Raw genomic sequence first — 9,480 nt, forward strand, 5'->3', positions numbered from 1 at the left:
GGAAAAAGAAAGTTCACTGCAGATAGAGATAAAGATTTGCTCACACTGGTCCTCAACAATGACGAACATGGAGGACGAACGCGAGGCTTCGGTCCTTCTTACCCGTGGTGGCTTGGGTTTGCCAGAGACCAAGACACTTACAGAAGCCGAGAGAGAGCAAAGAAGCGGCAACATGATGAGGAGAATGACAAGTTCAACCAGTTGCTTGCCAGGATTAAGAGCAAAGAAGCGGCAACATGATGAGGAGAATGACAAGTTCAACCAGTTGCTTGCCAGGATTAACGACCAACAGAAGCATATTGATGAGCTTAGAGGAGTACCGCGCCAGGAAGATCCTGCACTTGATATTACCGGCGCCCCATCTAAGCGGAAAAGCAGCATGGCTGAATCTGAGGCCCCGCCCGACGATGCACGAAGAATGATAGAGGGCGGTCCTGGCTACCCCGTGGATGGAATCAAGGAGTCAACATCATGTGAACTCCATCAGAAATTCAAGAACATATCCATGAAGGTGGTCGTCGGACAAGCTTTACCTTCTGGCCCTGATGCACGCTGGCATGGCCGTAAGATTCCAGCTGGCTTTGCTAAAGTCGGGGTGGATGAAATCATGACGGGGTTTAATGATATGGAGCTCGACATAGCTGGACCCGAAGATGAGAGGACACTCGGAGAAGTACTGGGTGGAGTCATCCTATGGGACAAGAACTATATCAAGCTTCCAGGCTCGGCCCCAAGGACAACACCGCCTTCGAGTCGTTGCAGGTCACCTACACCTCCATTACCTCCAAGCCCTCCACATGACGTCGGCCAGCACAACACGAGTCCATCTCGATCACCGCCGTCGGACTTGGGTCGTCCGTCTCCACCGCCGCCCGCACATGATACTAAGTGGAAGCGTGCCAGCAAGAACGCTCCATCGATGATTTCTAAGCGACGGAGCTCCCCAAAGCGCAAACTGTCGCCCCTCCCAAAGGTACCTCATGCTAATCTTCCTATCAGACCTTATGATCGTACCCCCAAGGAAAACGCCAAGATAGCAAAGGAACAGCATGATGCGCAGATGAAAAAGAAGAAACCCGAGCACCGCCCGGAATACACCGAGAAGCAAATAGCATGGGCAAAAGACTTCATAACCCTTCCATCACAGTATGACTTACACTATAAACCTGATGACTATACACGCACATTGCAGAAGGAAGTGAAAAAGAGTAGCTCACGTGCAAGTGCAAGTGGGAGCAAATCAAGTTCAACTACAAGCAAGAAAAAATCATACGTTCCTCAGCTTGGACAACAGGCCAAACAGTCGATCCCACCCCTCAAGGTGTTAACCGAGAATGTTCCCCCTCCGGTGCAGGGGCAAGCTTTTGAAAGAGCAAAGGAGTTGGCGGCTGAATGTGGTATCTCGGTTGAAGATTTGCTGGCTTCCCAAGACGACAGGATACCCAAGGCTGTGGTAGCCCCTAAGCCACAGTTTGTCATGGGAGAGCCTTTGGTGAGCAAAGATGATCTCCCAACAAATATGTGTTACTTGCATAAATGGTACTTAAGTGAATCAAAGAATGGGAGAATGATGATCGTGTTGAGTGTCCCACGGGAGTACTACGGCCGCTCCGAAGAAATCCATATCGACTTTGATGAACTCTTCCAGATGTACAATGGCGACGCCCTTGACAAATCGCTTATGAGTTGCTATTGTCTGTAAGTTTTTCAATTCGTTGTCTACATATAACTTGTTTAGTTATTTCAATTCATTGTCTATATATAACTTGTACTCTATTATGAAGAATGAAGATTCTGGATTGTAAAAGTAAGAGCATCCTAAGTATTGGGTTTATTGACCCAGATAAAATACATATAGCGACACTACCTGATAAACCCAAGGAGACGGAGGAAAACCTTCTAAGGTTTCTAACAAATCAAAATTTCTGTGACCACATACTGTTTCCATACAACTTCAGGTGAGGGTCTTTACTCTGTTGTGTCCATTCACTTATAAGTGTAATTGATAAGTTACTGACACACACACACACACACATATATATATATATAGACACACACATGTGCAGCTTTCATTGGATTCTGTTGGACATTCAAATTGATAAGGGAAGAGTTGTTGCCTTCGACCCATTATCGAGACCCTTGGAACAGTTCCAAAGCCTGCAGGACATGCTTCAAGGGTAATTTTAATCATTCTTGCGCTCTATCGGTCTCTTTCGATGATTTTCTGATATATCAATTAATGAAAAACTTAGCAAATCATTATCCTTGTCGGGCAGGGTTTGGAAGCGGTTCAAGTGCGTGACTCCCGGTAACTTTCCTGAGAAGCTGACCTTTAGAGCGGCTCAGGTAAGTAGTAGTATGATATACTTCTATTAATTTTCAATACATTTATGATGCTAGATTATTATTTTGATTATATATATTCTATTCTCGTAAAGTGCGACCAGCAGCCACGGGGAACGCATCTATGCGGATACTATGTTTGCGAGACCATTCGCACGTTTACCTCTGAGTTCAAGGATCACAAATTCGACGTAAGCAATGAACATTCACACCTCTATTTTTACCCGTCATTCTTTGTTATCATGATTGATATTCATATTCATCTCCTCTTCTTATATAGCACACGGCCATGAGGACGAAGGTCCTACCAGAGCAACGCGCGATTGCTGTTGCAGAGGAGCTTGCGGGATTTCTGAGGACCGAAGTTATAGAGCTCAAAGGACGATTTAGTGTAGCTAAGGGCCATTACTGATGTTCGTCCATGTAATCGAATAGACAGGCTCTAGTCCCGATAATTCAGATCTCCATATAATTGTATATATATGCTCGCTTGTAAGATAAGTTAATCTTATATATATATATATGCATAATTATTTCTATTTAAATTATATAAAAACTAATTCCCGAACACCAAACGAGGCATCACGTTAATCTCCCGAACACCTAAACTCTAAAACCCTAAAACCCAAAAACCAGCAAAATCTAAAAATCTTTAGTCCCGGTCCGTGTAACGAACCGGGACTAAAGGGCCTGCCCGTGGGGCGCTACGAGGCGCCCACATGGAGCACCTTTAGTCCCGGCTTATAAGAGGGCCGGGACGAAATGTTAGGCCTTTAGTCCCGCCCCTTTAGTCCCGGTTGGTGAACCGGGATTAAAGCCCCTTACGGGCCGGGGCTAAAGGCCCCGTCCCCACTAGTGTGTCAATAGTCTATCTTTAGAATAGATATTGAACAATGGTGGTTGTCGCAAAGAAATCAAATAGACCCAGGTGGTCAACTACACATTTTTCAGGTTTAATCTTGGGAACACATGTACCTCATAATGACATTAAATAATTAAGAATGATTGAAGAAGCTAAAAGCTATAAAAGGATTAAAATATATGATAACTGTTCAAATCAATAGTACAACTTAATTATTACATGGAACTTTTTTTCGTTGCATTTATCAAGTTTAACCTGGACCAACTAAGAGAGTCTCAATATTCTTAATCAAGCCAATAATAAATGACCACACGTATACAACCAAAGCATACTTACATGCATACCACGCTTGAATTTCCTGTAAATATAAGAAGGGGTAGGGAAAAGAGATTACCTACAAGGATTCATCCAGTATGACTGAACGGTGAAAGTTTTCAGTTATATTTTTTAAGTTCTAGTTATTATCCCATACCTCATCATGAGCATCGATACATCACCGATTAGGGCATGGTATTACAACCACAAACATCAGCCAACATATTTTTTAAGTTTGCAGAAGAGCAGTTAAGATTCCATTGCAGGAAAAAAAATCAAAGATGGCTGAGACTGCTCGATTTATTTTTAAAAAAAACCTGTACAAAGGACACACCATCAACAACACGGCCAATATCGACCTTGGCATATGTATGTGTGTCTTTGGTTCGGATAAAATTAGACCTTCACGTGAATCTGTACATTACAGCAAGTACGAAGCTGTCTTCATCAGCCTTACACAGGATGGCATGGTAAGGGAGCTGGCTTCCACAAACATGCTCGGTCATCAAACGATTATGTTTGCGTGCGTGTTCCGTCGAGTCGTGCCACCGATCAAGCGATTGCAGTTTCCATACGCATGTGTGGTCTTGAAGGAAAAATCCATCCAGCTGCCAGGGTGTGCGCTTCTTGTGTACGTGCGCGGCGATTGCTGCTCGCTCGATGGCGCGACCCCACGGTCGGGTCGGTTCCTGCTCCCTGGGCGGCGCCGCGACGCCGAGGAGGGAGCCTAGGGACGGTGCCTTAGTGTCAATCTATCTAAATCTCCATGAGCGTAATTAGAGGGATGTGTCACGTCATTATCTGAGGGTTAGTAATTTCCACCAGATTTTACTTGATGCCTCGCGTGATTACAGGGGGCGTTGGCGGACGCGTGGCGTGAAGTTTCTCTGCGGTGGAAAAAAGTTCAGTCAACCTAAATTACTAACTACATAGAAGAATCGATTAGATTAAGGCTAACCAAAATCAGTGTGCCTAATCTTACGGTGACAACGAGTCTGTGTACAATTATGGGTACACATAAAGAAGTTCATGTTTACTCTTTTATTATTAGTATAGATATAGAAGAAGCTGCTGAAGTGCAGGACAGCGGCGGCGTCACGTGCTGTTGAGCCTCTGAGATGGCTCCTTATAGCGGCGGCTCCTTATAAATTGAACTGAATAGTTTTATCTACCGAGTACAACCATATCCATTGGTTACCAACCACCTTGTGACATCCCTAAGTATATACTAGCATGCGGAAGACGCGGCGGCACGCCGCGCCCCGTGGAGCATTCCGCGCGTGCATGCATGTTTATGTGTTTTCTATTTTAAGATAGGAAAAAGAATGACAATGGATTTCTGGTCGAGCTGGCTGCAATGATTTATGTAGATGAATTCTTTTTATATAGACGGTAATCGTTTGATCATGTTGTACCATTATTATATTTAACTATAGAACATCAACCGTGAAGCGATATGACACACCATTCACGTATGGAGTGTGTCCTTTATATGCATATATGAATGCTTGCATGGCTTCGCAATGATCAGCGAAAGAGAGAACCATCTATTCGCTCATCTTTTGGATGATTGACTCAATATCTATGTCAATCTTTGATTTATAGTGGTGACTGTTGCTTCAGTAGAGAGGTTTAACAATGAATTTATAGTGCCACGTAGCGCATAGTCTTGTGTAAGTTGCGCATCACCCATGAACGAATCTTTGAAAAACTTGTTGAGGTTGTTTACTTGCGTATGCTCAGGCTAAACATGTAGAAAACTTAAGCATTTATGAAGAGAGTGGCTTCATTTTGAATTTCTAGCTATATAGATTTTAACATAAGATTTGCCAATTTTGTTATGTATTCCTATTTTTTTCAGTATTGAGCAACTAAGAGGTCGTATACCATGGGGATCTTCTTGATGACTCCGTTGATCGGGCCTTAAGTGCTATACTTGAGTTTATTGTGCACAACATGTGAAAGCATAAAGACATAAAATAGTGTTTATCAGAATAGAAACAAAGAAGCTAATTTTTTAGCTCCTCAAATAGCCTCTTGGTATTACTGTTTGTATAAATTTGAAATGGTCTGTCATAGTTGATGTAATATTGTTTTCAAATATATATATTTTTTGTGATAATTTTACCCCTTTTTTGAATCTTCTTGTGTTCTTTTTGCTGAAAGTATTGTTCGCGGTAATGTTGATATGAGGCACTATTCAAACGACTCTGTTGATTCGTCCTTAAGTGCTATACTTGAGTTTATTGTTCATAACACGTGCAAGCAAAAAGAGATAAATAGTGTTTATCAGAATAGAATTTATATATATATGTGTGTGTGTATGTATATATATATATATGTATATTGTGATAATTTTACCATTGTGTTTGAATATTCTTGTTTTTTTTGCTGAAAGTATTGTTCATGGTAATTTTTATATGAGCCACTATTCAAACTATGAAAATTATAGGAGTAAGTCTACACGGCGACGCCAACAAATCTCCCCTCAAAGAAAGAAGAAGAAAAAGAAGATTTGATGTGATGTCATGTTGACATGTGACATGTGCAACGTTGGCACACAAGTCATGTTCCAGGCGGTTTTCGGGGGCGCGCAACTTTTATCCCGAAACATGGCCAGCCCCTGCGTCCGAATTGACGGTGGGTCCGTAATTTGAGCCGTAGAAAGGACATGCCTTTATTCTCCCTGTCTGCAAAATCATTCCACTGCCTGGAGACAAGGAAGCTCCTTCTTCACCTTTCCGGGCCGCCATTGGATCGGAGCCAGGGCGGCAGCACTCCCCGGGCCGCTTTGAAGCGCAGCCACTGCTTTTAAGCCTCACAATCTCAGGTAATCCTATATATAGTCAATAAAGTAGTTGGGCCTCAGCATGTCTCCGTCGTGCGGGTCGCCACTGGATAGATACAGGGTAGTACTAAATATTGCTCGTACATGCAAAACCCAAAAAAACAACATTTAGATAATAAAATAAAATTAACGAAAACACTGCCGCTCACATTTATTAATGGTATCTTTAACATCACCGAGGGAATACATCTTGTTTTTTGACATGCCACACAATAACTAAATATTGCTCGTACATGCAAAACCCCAAAAAACAACATTTAGATAATAAAATAAAATTAACGAAAACACTGCCGCTCACATTTATTAATGGTATCTTTAACATCACCGAGGGAATACATCTTGTTTTTTGACATGCCACACAATAACTAAATATTGCTCGTACATGCAAAACCCCAAAAAACAACATTTAGATAATAAAATAAAATTAACGAAAACACTGCCGCTCACACTTATTAATGGTATCTTTAACATCACCGAGGGAATACATCTTGTTTTTTGACATGCCACACAATAACTAAATATTGCTCGTACATGCAAAACCCCAAAAAACAACATTTAGATAATAAAATAAAATTAACGAAAACACTGCCGCTCACATTTATTAATGGTATCTTTAACATCACCGAGGGAATACATCTTGTTTTTTGACATGCCACACAATAACTAAATATTGCTCGTACATGCAAAACCCCAAAAAACAACATTTAGATAATAAAATAAAATTAACGAAAACACTGCCGCTCACACTTATTAATGGTATCTTTAACATCACCGAGGGAATACATCTTGTTTTTTGACATGCCACACAATAACTAAATATTGCTCGTACATGCAAAACCCCAAAAAACAACATTTAGATAATAAAATAAAATTAACGAAAACACTGCCGCTCACATTTATTAATGGTATCTTTAACATCACCGAGGGAATACATCTTGTTTTTTGACATGCCACACAATAACTAAATATTGCTCGTACATGCAAAACCCCAAAAAACAACATTTAGATAATAAAATAAAATTAACGAAAACACTGCCGCTCACACTTATTAATGGTATCTTTAACATCACCGAGGGAATACATCTTGTTTTTTGACATGCCACACAATAACTAAATATTGCTCGTACATGCAAAACCCCAAAAAACAACATTTAGATAATAAAATAAAATTAACGAAAACACTGCCGCTCACATTTATTAATGGTATCTTTAACATCACGGAGGGAATACATCTTGTTTTTTGACATGCCACACAATAACTAAATATTGCTCGTACATGCAAAACCCCAAAAAACAACATTTAGATAATAAAATAAAATTAACGAAAACACTGCCGCTCACACTTATTAATGGTATCTTTAACATCACCGAGGGAATACATCTTGTTTTTTGACATGCCACACAATAACTAAATATTGCTCGTACATGCAAAACCCCAAAAAACAACATTTAGATAATAAAATAAAATTAACGAAAACACTGCCGCTCACATTTATTAATGGTATCTTTAACATCACCGAGGGAATACATCTTGTTTTTTGACATGCCACACAATAACTAAATATTGCTCGTACATGCAAAACCCCAAAAAACAACATTTAGATAATAAAATAAAATTAACGAAAACACTGCCGCTCACATTTATTAATGGTATCTTTAACATCACCGAGGGAATACATCTTGTTTTTTGACATGCCACACAATAACTAAATATTGCTCGTACATGCAAAACCCCAAAAAACAACATTTAGATAATAAAATAAAATTAACGAAAACACTGCCGCTCACATTTATTAATGGTATCTTTAACATCACCGAGGGAATACATCTTGTTTTTTGACATGCCACACAATAACTAAATATTGCTCGTACATGCAAAACCCCAAAAAACAACATTTAGATAATAAAATAAAATTAACGAAAACACTGCCGCTCACATTTATTAATGGTATCTTTAACATCACCGAGGGAATACATCTTGTTTTTTGACATGCCACACAATAACTAAATATTGCTCGTACATGCAAAACCCCAAAAAACAACATTTAGATAATAAAATAAAATTAACGAAAACACTGCCGCTCACACTTATTAATGGTATCTTTAACATCACCGAGGGAATACATCTTGTTTTTTGACATGCCACACAATAACTAAATATTGCTCGTACATGCAAAACCCCAAAAAACAACATTTAGATAATAAAATAAAATTAACGAAAACACTGCCGCTCACACTTATTAATGGTATCTTTAACATCACCGAGGGAATACATCTTGTTTTTTGACATGCCACACAATAACTAAATATTGCTCGTACATGCAAAACCCCAAAAAACAACATTTAGATAATAAAATAAAATTAACGAAAACACTGCCGCTCACATTTATTAATGGTATCTTTAACATCACCGAGGGAATACATCTTGTTTTTTGACATGCCACACAATAACTAAATATTGCTCGTACATGCAAAACCCCAAAAAACAACATTTAGATAATAAAATAAAATTAACGAAAACACTGCCGCTCACACTTATTAATGGTATCTTTAACATCACCGAGGGAATACATCTTGTTTTTTGACATGCCACACAATAACTAAATATTGCTCGTACATGCAAAACCCCAAAAAACAACATTTAGATAATAAAATAAAATTAACGAAAACACTGCCGCTCACATTTATTAATGGTATCTTTAACATCACCGAGGGAATACATCTTGTTTTTTGACATGCCACACAATAACTAAATATTGCTCGTACATGCAAAACCCCAAAAAACAACATTTAGATAATAAAATAAAATTAACGAAAACACTGCCGCTCACATTTATTAATGGTATCTTTAACATCACCGAGGGAATACATCTTGTTTTTTGACATGCCACACAATAACTAAATATTGCTCGTACATGCAAAACCCCAAAAAACAACATTTAGATAATAAAATAAAATTAACGAAAACACTGCCGCTCACATTTATTAATGGTATCTTTAACATCACCGAGGGAATACATCTTGTTTTTTGACATGCCACACAATAACTAAATATTGCTCGTACATGCAAAACCCCAAAAAACAACATTTAGATAATAAAATAAAATTAACG

This window comes from Hordeum vulgare, chromosome 7H (genome assembly GCF_904849725.1).
Source record: "Hordeum vulgare subsp. vulgare chromosome 7H, MorexV3_pseudomolecules_assembly, whole genome shotgun sequence".
Classification (NCBI taxonomy): domain Eukaryota; kingdom Viridiplantae; phylum Streptophyta; class Magnoliopsida; order Poales; family Poaceae; genus Hordeum; species Hordeum vulgare.